Here is a 7,639-nt window from a genome sequence, read left to right on the forward strand (position 1 = left end):
TGATTCCTATTCTCTCACAGAATTCCCATACCTTTTCAGAATTCCCAATCCATCCCTGCCCCAATGGCTCCCATTCCCAGCGCCACGTGCTTCAAGCCCTGGACCACGTGGCTACAAGGGCGCGCGCTGCTCCTCGAGCCTGGCTCAGACCATTCACGGACTCAGGAGTAGGGGAGGATCAAGTACGTCTCTTTTCAACTATCCCGCTGATCAATCCAGCATGCGCTTCGAATACATCTGCAATCGGGGAAGAAACTGTTAGATCCAACGTTGGAACCTCATAAAGAATTAACTCCTTCACATTACGTGCGGCAATATGTGAAGATGTCGTTTGCACCCCCCCATTTTGATGTGATAATGGAGAGGCTTGGCCGCGTGACGCTTCCACCGCGAGGAGGAAGCGATAACCTTCCGCCATTTATCGACGTCTTTAATTCGCCACCCCACCATCGCCCCTAGTGTCCCACCCTCAGACCCACTTCCTCACCCCTCCCCGGTCCCGAAATATACCGCCGGCCGCTTCGAGATTCGACGCAGATGCGATGGGAGAGGTTTGGGGGTCGGCGGCGGGGACGATACTGGAAGCGCGGAGGGAGCGGGTGGCGGCGGTAGGCGCCAAAGTGTGAGGCGGCGCGGGCCGGAGGCGTCGAAAGAAAATCAGGAGGTGAGGCCCCCCCCCCCCCCCACACACACACACACTCAACATCATTTCACTATCCCCCCCCCTCCCAAATCACACCAACACACCCCAAACTTTCCCCAAATCACCCCAATATCGCTCCAATACTCTCCCAAATCACTCCAATGTCCCCAAGTTGCCCCAATACTCGCCCAAAGTTACACCAATCCTCTCCAGAAACATGCCAGTACTCACCCCAATATTTCACCAAATCGCTCAGTACTCACCAAAACCATTCCAATACTCCCTGGAATATACCCTAAATTGCCCCAATATTCCCCCCCCCCCCCAAATTGCCTCAACACTCAGATCACTCCAATATCCCCCAAATTGCCCCAATACTCTGCCAAAATTACTCCAAACTCATGCCAATACCCCCCCAAAATCACCTCAATAGTCTCCAAATCATTCCAATACTCTCCCAAAATATCATCACTATCTCCAAATCACCCCAATACGCCCTCCAAATTATCCCAGTGCCCCCCAAAGTCACTCCATACTCAAAAGTCACCCCAATACCCCCCAAGATAACTCCCAATATCCCCTAAAAATAACTCCAGTACCCCACAACCCTCCCAATAGCACGTCCACATCCATACTTCCTCCAGTACCTCCTCCATATCTACTCCCCCAAACAAATATCACCCCTACCTCCTGTGCCTCACACACTGCAAAACTACTTCCATTACCACTTAGAAATGGGAAAGGTGGAAGAGAGAGATGGAGAAGGGGGTTGGGGGGGGAGGTGCAGTGGTGAGTTTACAAAGAGTGATGAAAGTTGTTTACAGTAATGGGAAGGAGGAGTGAGAAGAATGGAAGAGGAGATTTGGGGAGGGAGAAGGATATGGAAGGTGATGTTAAGAGGTGGGAGATGGTAAAGGGGGACAGAGAGGAATTGTCAGGACTGAAGGTGGGGAAGAAGGAATAAAAGGGGATGAATTGAAAGCAAAAAGGATGGAGAATGTACATAATTGTAAAATATTAATGTGTTTTAGTTTCACTGAGTAACTTTGAAAGTTAAATGACTTGATTTATTCAATATTTTTATAATTGGCTAACATTTTACTTTTTATGAGATGCGTACTGCATTAATGTGAGGATTGATTAGCTCAGTTGTCTAGATGATTAATGCAGTTCAGAATAAAGCCAATAGTGTAGGTTAAACTTGAGAAATTCAGTCAGCCACTTTTTAAAGGGGATTTAATATTAATCTCATTGGCCTGGGACTCACTGTGACATACGGGCCAAATGAAGCTTTCCTTCCCAAAAGGGCATTTGGTTAACATCTTGGATTTTTACGACAATCTTTAACTTTGTGAACCTTCACCGTTTACCAGCATTTTATTTCCTATTTAATTTTTTAAAGACTGAATTAATATTCTCAAACTATGAAATTTGATTTGAACCTTCAGTTTCTGAATTCATTGATCTGACAATTGAAACTTGTTTGATTTATTTTTGATTTATTGCTTGCATAGTTAGTCCGTAGCTCTTGCCTTTTGTATTAGCCTTCTCCATCTTTCTCAATTCTCTTGTCTCCTCCCCCACCCCAATTGCCACATCTTCTCACCTCTAACCCCTTCTCAGTTTTCTTTCCTTATCTCTTAAGATGCTAGTTCTTGGACAGCTAAATGGCTTGCCATGTTTAATATTTGGTCCTCACGATCTTAATATCGTCCACATCTGATACCCCATAAAATTGCTGTCACTTTGTCTGCAATAGAAATCTGAGTGAACGCCAGGAGCTTCTTGCTGCCAAAGAATGAACAATATCAAAAGAAGCTTTTTTGCTAAATAGTCACCATGTGCGTTGTATTTGGGCTCTTCCGTTGGTCAAGACTTTGACCTTTTTCTTATGTAGATTGTTATGTACATTAATCTTGTGGAAACCCCCAATATTTCATAAATGTGAGTTAAATAAGTGGATCAACAGAAAATATGATGAACAGACAGTACCATCGGGGAGAAGCTATGTTGAGGGAAGACCAACAACAGAGTAATGAGTGAGACCTGCAAACTTAAGAATCAAGCTCCAGGATAATTGTAGTTTTCCTAGTATGGTTTGAGATTACGTGGCTGATAGTACTAAAATTGAAACATTCTGAGATGTCAGTTTTAATTGGATCATTTTTGGGATATAAATAAAAACTGCTAAAGAACAATCTTAAAATTAATGTTGTTCATTGAGATGATGGTGGAAGACATGTGAGGTAAAAGTACTTTGACAATGATCCTGTGTAAGGCTGGGCTTTTGATGAAGTATGAAGAATTCAGAACTTGCTGCATCCCTAGTTGAGCTGTTCCAGTACAGCTGCAAAGGTGGGGTCTACCTGACATGGTGGAAACTTGCCCAGGAATGTCTTGTACCAAAAAACAAAAAAAATTAGTTTAGCCAGTCACCACGCCATCAGTCTACTCTTGATCATTAGTAAAGTGATGGAAGATGTCATCGACTGTGCTATCAAGCAGCATCTGCTGACTGGTTCAAACATTAGAAAGAGCTGAACTCCAGAGGTGAAGTGAGAGTAACAGTCCTTGACTCACGATAGCATTTGACCTAGTGTGGCATCAAGGAGTCCTAGCAAAGTGGAGTCAAAGGGAGTCAGGGTTGAAGTCATATTGAGCATACAGGAAGATAGATGTCAGTTATCCAGGCTCCAGGACATCACTGCAAGAGTTCCTCATGGTACTGTTTTTGCCCAGTTATCATCAGCTGTTTCATCAATGACCTTCCCTCTATCATAAAGTCAAAAATGGAGATGTTTGCACAGTTGGTGGGCGGCACAGTGGCACAGTGGTTAGCACTGCTGCCTCACAGCGCTAGAGACCCGGGTTCAATTCAATTCCCACTTCAGGAGTTTGCACGTTCTCCCCGTGTCTGCGTGGGTTTCCTCCGGGTGCTCCGGTTTCCTCCCACAGTTCAAAGATGTGCATGTCAGGTGAATTGGCCATGCTAAATTGCCCATAGTGTTAGGTGAAGGGGTAAATGTAGGGGGGTGGGTTGCGCTTTGGCGAGTTGGTGTGGACTTGTTGGGCCGAAGGGCCTGTTTCCACACTGTAAGTAATCTAATCTAATCTAATTTTCAGCACTCTTCCGGAATAAGGTGGGTGAACTTGCAGCATGGGGTTTTGATGTTGTGGCCATTTCAGAGACATGGGTAGAGTAGGGACAGGAATGGTTGTTGCAGTTTCCGTGATTTACATGTTTCAGTAAGAACAGAGAAGATGGTAAAAGAGGTGGGGGTGTGGCATTGTTAGTCAAGGACAGTATTATAGCTGCACAAAGGACATTTGAGGACTTGTCAACTAAGGTAGTATGGGCTGAGATTAGAAATAGGAAAGGAGAGGTCAGCCTGTTGGGAGTTTTTTTAGGCCTCTGAATAGTTCCAGAGATGTAGAGGAAAGGATAGCAAAGATGATTCTCGATAGGAACAAGAGTGACAGGGTAGGTGCTATGGGGGAACTTTAACTTTTCAAATATTGACTGGGAATATTATAGTTCAAGTATTTTAGATGGGTCAGTTTTTGTCCACTGTGTGCAGGAGGGTTTTCTGACACAGTATGTAGAAAGCCCAACAAGGGGAGAGGCCACATTAGAATTTGTACTGGGTAATGAACCCAGCCAGGTGTTAGATTTGGAGGTAGGTGAGCACTTTGGTGATAATGACCACAATTTAGTTATGTTTACTTTAGTAGTGGAAAAGGGTAGGTATACACTGGCGGACAAGAGCGACAGTTGCGGGAAAGGCAATTACGATGCGATCAGACAAGATTTAGGATGCATATGATACTGCAGGGGATGGGCACAATCGAAATGTGGAGCTTATTGTGTGTCCTTGATAAGTATGTATCTTTCAGACAAGAGGTTGTCGAGCGCAGGAGCCATTGTTTACTAAGGAAGTTGAATCTCTTGTCAAGAGGAAGAAGCAGGTTTATGTTGGGATGAGATGTGAAGGCTCAATTAGGGTGATTGGGAGTTACAAGGTAGCCAGGACTGACCTGAAGAAAGAGCTAAGTCTAGCGAAGAGGGTACATGAGAAGTTGTTGGCAGATAGGATTAGGGAACATCCAAAAGCTTTCTATAGATATATAAGGGATAAAAGAATGACTAGCTTAAGGTTAGGTCCAATCAAGGACAGTGGGAAGTTGTGCGTGGATTAAGAGGAGATGGGGAAGCGCTAAATGAATGTCTTTGTCTTTTTCCAGTGTGAATACTGAGGAAAAATACTGTTGTCAAGGAGAATATGAGAAACAGATTACTAGACGAGATGGGATTGAGGTTCACAACGAGGAGGTGTTAGAAATTCTGGAAAGTGTGAAAATAGGTATAAACCCTGGGCCAGATGAGATTTATCCTAGGATTCTGTGGGAAGCCAGAGAAGAGATTGCCGAGCCTTTGGCTTTGATCTTTATGTCATCATTGTCTACAGGAATAGTACCAGAAGACTGGCGGATAGCAAGTTGTTCCCTTATTTGAGAAGTGGAGTAGAGACAACCCTGGTAATTATAGACCAGTGAGTGTTACTTCGGTTGTGGGTGAAGTGGTGGACAAGGCTATACGAGATAGGACTTATAATCATCTTGCTAGGAATAAGTTGATTAGGGATAGTGAGTTCTTTGAGAAGGTGACCAAATAGGTAGATGTGGGCAAAGCAGTTGATGTGTATATGGATTTCAGTAAGGCGTTTGATAAGGTTCCCCAAGGTAGGCTATTGCACAACATACAGAGGCATGGGATTGAGAGTGGTTTGAATCAGAAATTGGCTACTTGAAAGAAGACAAAGGGTGGTGGTTGATGGGAAATGTTCATCCAGAAGTTCAGTTACTAGTGGTGTTACTGCAAGGATCTGTTTTGGGTCCACTGCTGTTTGTTATTTTTATAAACAACCTGGGTGAGAGTGTAGGAGGATGGGTTAGTAAATTTGTGGGCAACTCCAAGCTCGGTAGAGTTGTGGATGGTGCAGTAGGATGTTGCAGGTTACAGAGGGACATAGATAAGCTGCAGAGCTGGGCTGAGAGGTGTTAGTTGGAATTTAATGAGGAAAAGTGTGAGGTGATTCACTTTAGGAGGAGTAACAGGAATACAGAGTACTGGGTGAATGGTAAGATTCTTGGTCGTGTAGGTGAGCAGAAAGATCTGTGTCCATGAACATAAATCCCTCCCAGGTTGTTAAGAAGGCATATGGTGTGTTAGTTTTTATTGGTGGAGGGATCAGGTTTTGGAACCATGAGGTCATGCTGCAGCTGTACAAAACTCTGGTGTGGTGCACCTAGAGTATTGCGTGCAGTTCTGGCCATTGCATTATAGGATGGATGTGAAAGCTTTAGAAAGGGTTCAGAGGAGATTAACTAGGATGTTGCCTGGTATGGAAGGAAGGTCTTACGAGGAAAGGTTGAGGGAATTGAAGCTGTTTTCATTGGACAGAAGAAGGTGGAGAGGTGAGTTAATTGAGATATATAGGATAATCAGAGGGTTAGTTCAGGTGGACAGTGAGAGCCTTTTTCCTTGGATGGTGATGGCTAGCACGTGGGGGCATAGCTTCAAATTGAGGGGTGATAGATATAGGACAGATGTCAGAAGTAGTTTCTTTACTGAGAGGGTAGTAGGGATGTGGAACGCACTGCCTGCAACAGTAGTAGAATTGCCAACTGTAGGGGTATTTAAATGGTCAGTGGATAGGCATAGGATGAGATTGGAATAGTGTCGGTTAGATGGGTTTCAGATTGCTTTCACAGGGCGGCACAACATCGAAGGTCCGAAGGGCCTGTACTGTGCTGTTATGTTCTGTGTTCTGATACAGGTTGTTTTCCTATAGTGGCGTTTCATCAATGTGATTTGGTTGTAATGCGATTGGTGAATTGGGAAACAATTTTTTAAAAACAAGCTATTATGCGATTCCATCCCCGGTTACCTTAAGTTCACTCTAGGTATTTACTTCAGGTCAAGCAAAAGAGGTTGGATGATGGGGCAGTTTTTTTCTGACTGTATTGTTGATGTTTTTGAGGATGTTTTTAGAAATTATTACAGGAGAAAAGATTTCGATTTCAAGATTCTTCTCAATCTGGCTAATGCAGCATGCCTTCCTCCCACTATTGTTGAGCTTTCTAAAAACGTCAAAGTGCTAGTTCTACCTCCAAACACAATCTCTCTCATTCAACCCATGGAGTAGGATGCAATAGCAGTTTTTAAAGCTTATTATTTAAGGTGCACATTAAGGAAGCTGATTGCAGCTATTGAAGGGGATAATGAAGACAGTATTCTTCAATTTTGGAAGAGCTTTAACATTAAGAATGCTGTTGACATCATTGTGGAAGCCTATGATGATGTCAGTGAGGACTGCTTGCATGCATTTTGGTGGAAACTTCTCGCAAATTTTCTTCATGCTTTTAAAGGTGTTGAACCGTCAGACAAGCTTCCAGCAATCAAAGAACATTGTGTTGCTTTTGCTAAGCAAGTTGGATTTGAAGAAGTGGAGACTCATCTACAACAGCTTGTTGAAGTGGGGGAAGTTGAAAGTAGAGATGAAGACAATGAAATCCAGGGTGCAGCACCATGAGAACTTTCCACTTTTGTTTTTTTCCAGAGGGAAGTTGAGAAGCAGTTACAGCTCTTATAAGATAATGATTACAATGCAGAATGCAGCAGGATAGCAGTTTGTGGCTTAAAGTCTTATCTGTCACCCTATGAACAGCTTCTTCGTGAAAGGAGAAAGATGGCAAAGCAGCAAAAACTAGATGCCTTTTTTAAGCCAACCCCCAAGAATCAGTTGGAAGACATTGAATTATAGCCATCTGCTTCTGGATTAAATATTTTCTTTTGTTGTAACCCTGCCAAAAACTGCACCTGAAAGTAATGCTGATGACCCTCAGCCCCTGCCTATTACAGTACTGTAACGCAACAAAATCAGAAACACCCTAAAGTTATTGTATTATTTCATTAAAATATGATACTAACATTTA

General features: G+C 43.3%; 1 long non-coding RNA gene across 1 annotated transcript; it reads left to right on the plus strand.

Annotated features, from left to right (window-relative positions):
* Positions 1-331: 331 nt before the first annotated feature.
* On the plus strand, positions 332-7,639 carry LOC140454644 (uncharacterized). The gene is made up of 2 exons (XR_011952733.1): positions 332-664; positions 7,073-7,639. It is a non-coding gene; the product is annotated as an uncharacterized lncRNA (long non-coding RNA).

Source organism: Chiloscyllium punctatum, chromosome 29 (genome assembly GCF_047496795.1).
Source record: "Chiloscyllium punctatum isolate Juve2018m chromosome 29, sChiPun1.3, whole genome shotgun sequence".
In the NCBI taxonomy this organism is placed as follows: Eukaryota; Metazoa; Chordata; class Chondrichthyes; order Orectolobiformes; family Hemiscylliidae; genus Chiloscyllium; species Chiloscyllium punctatum.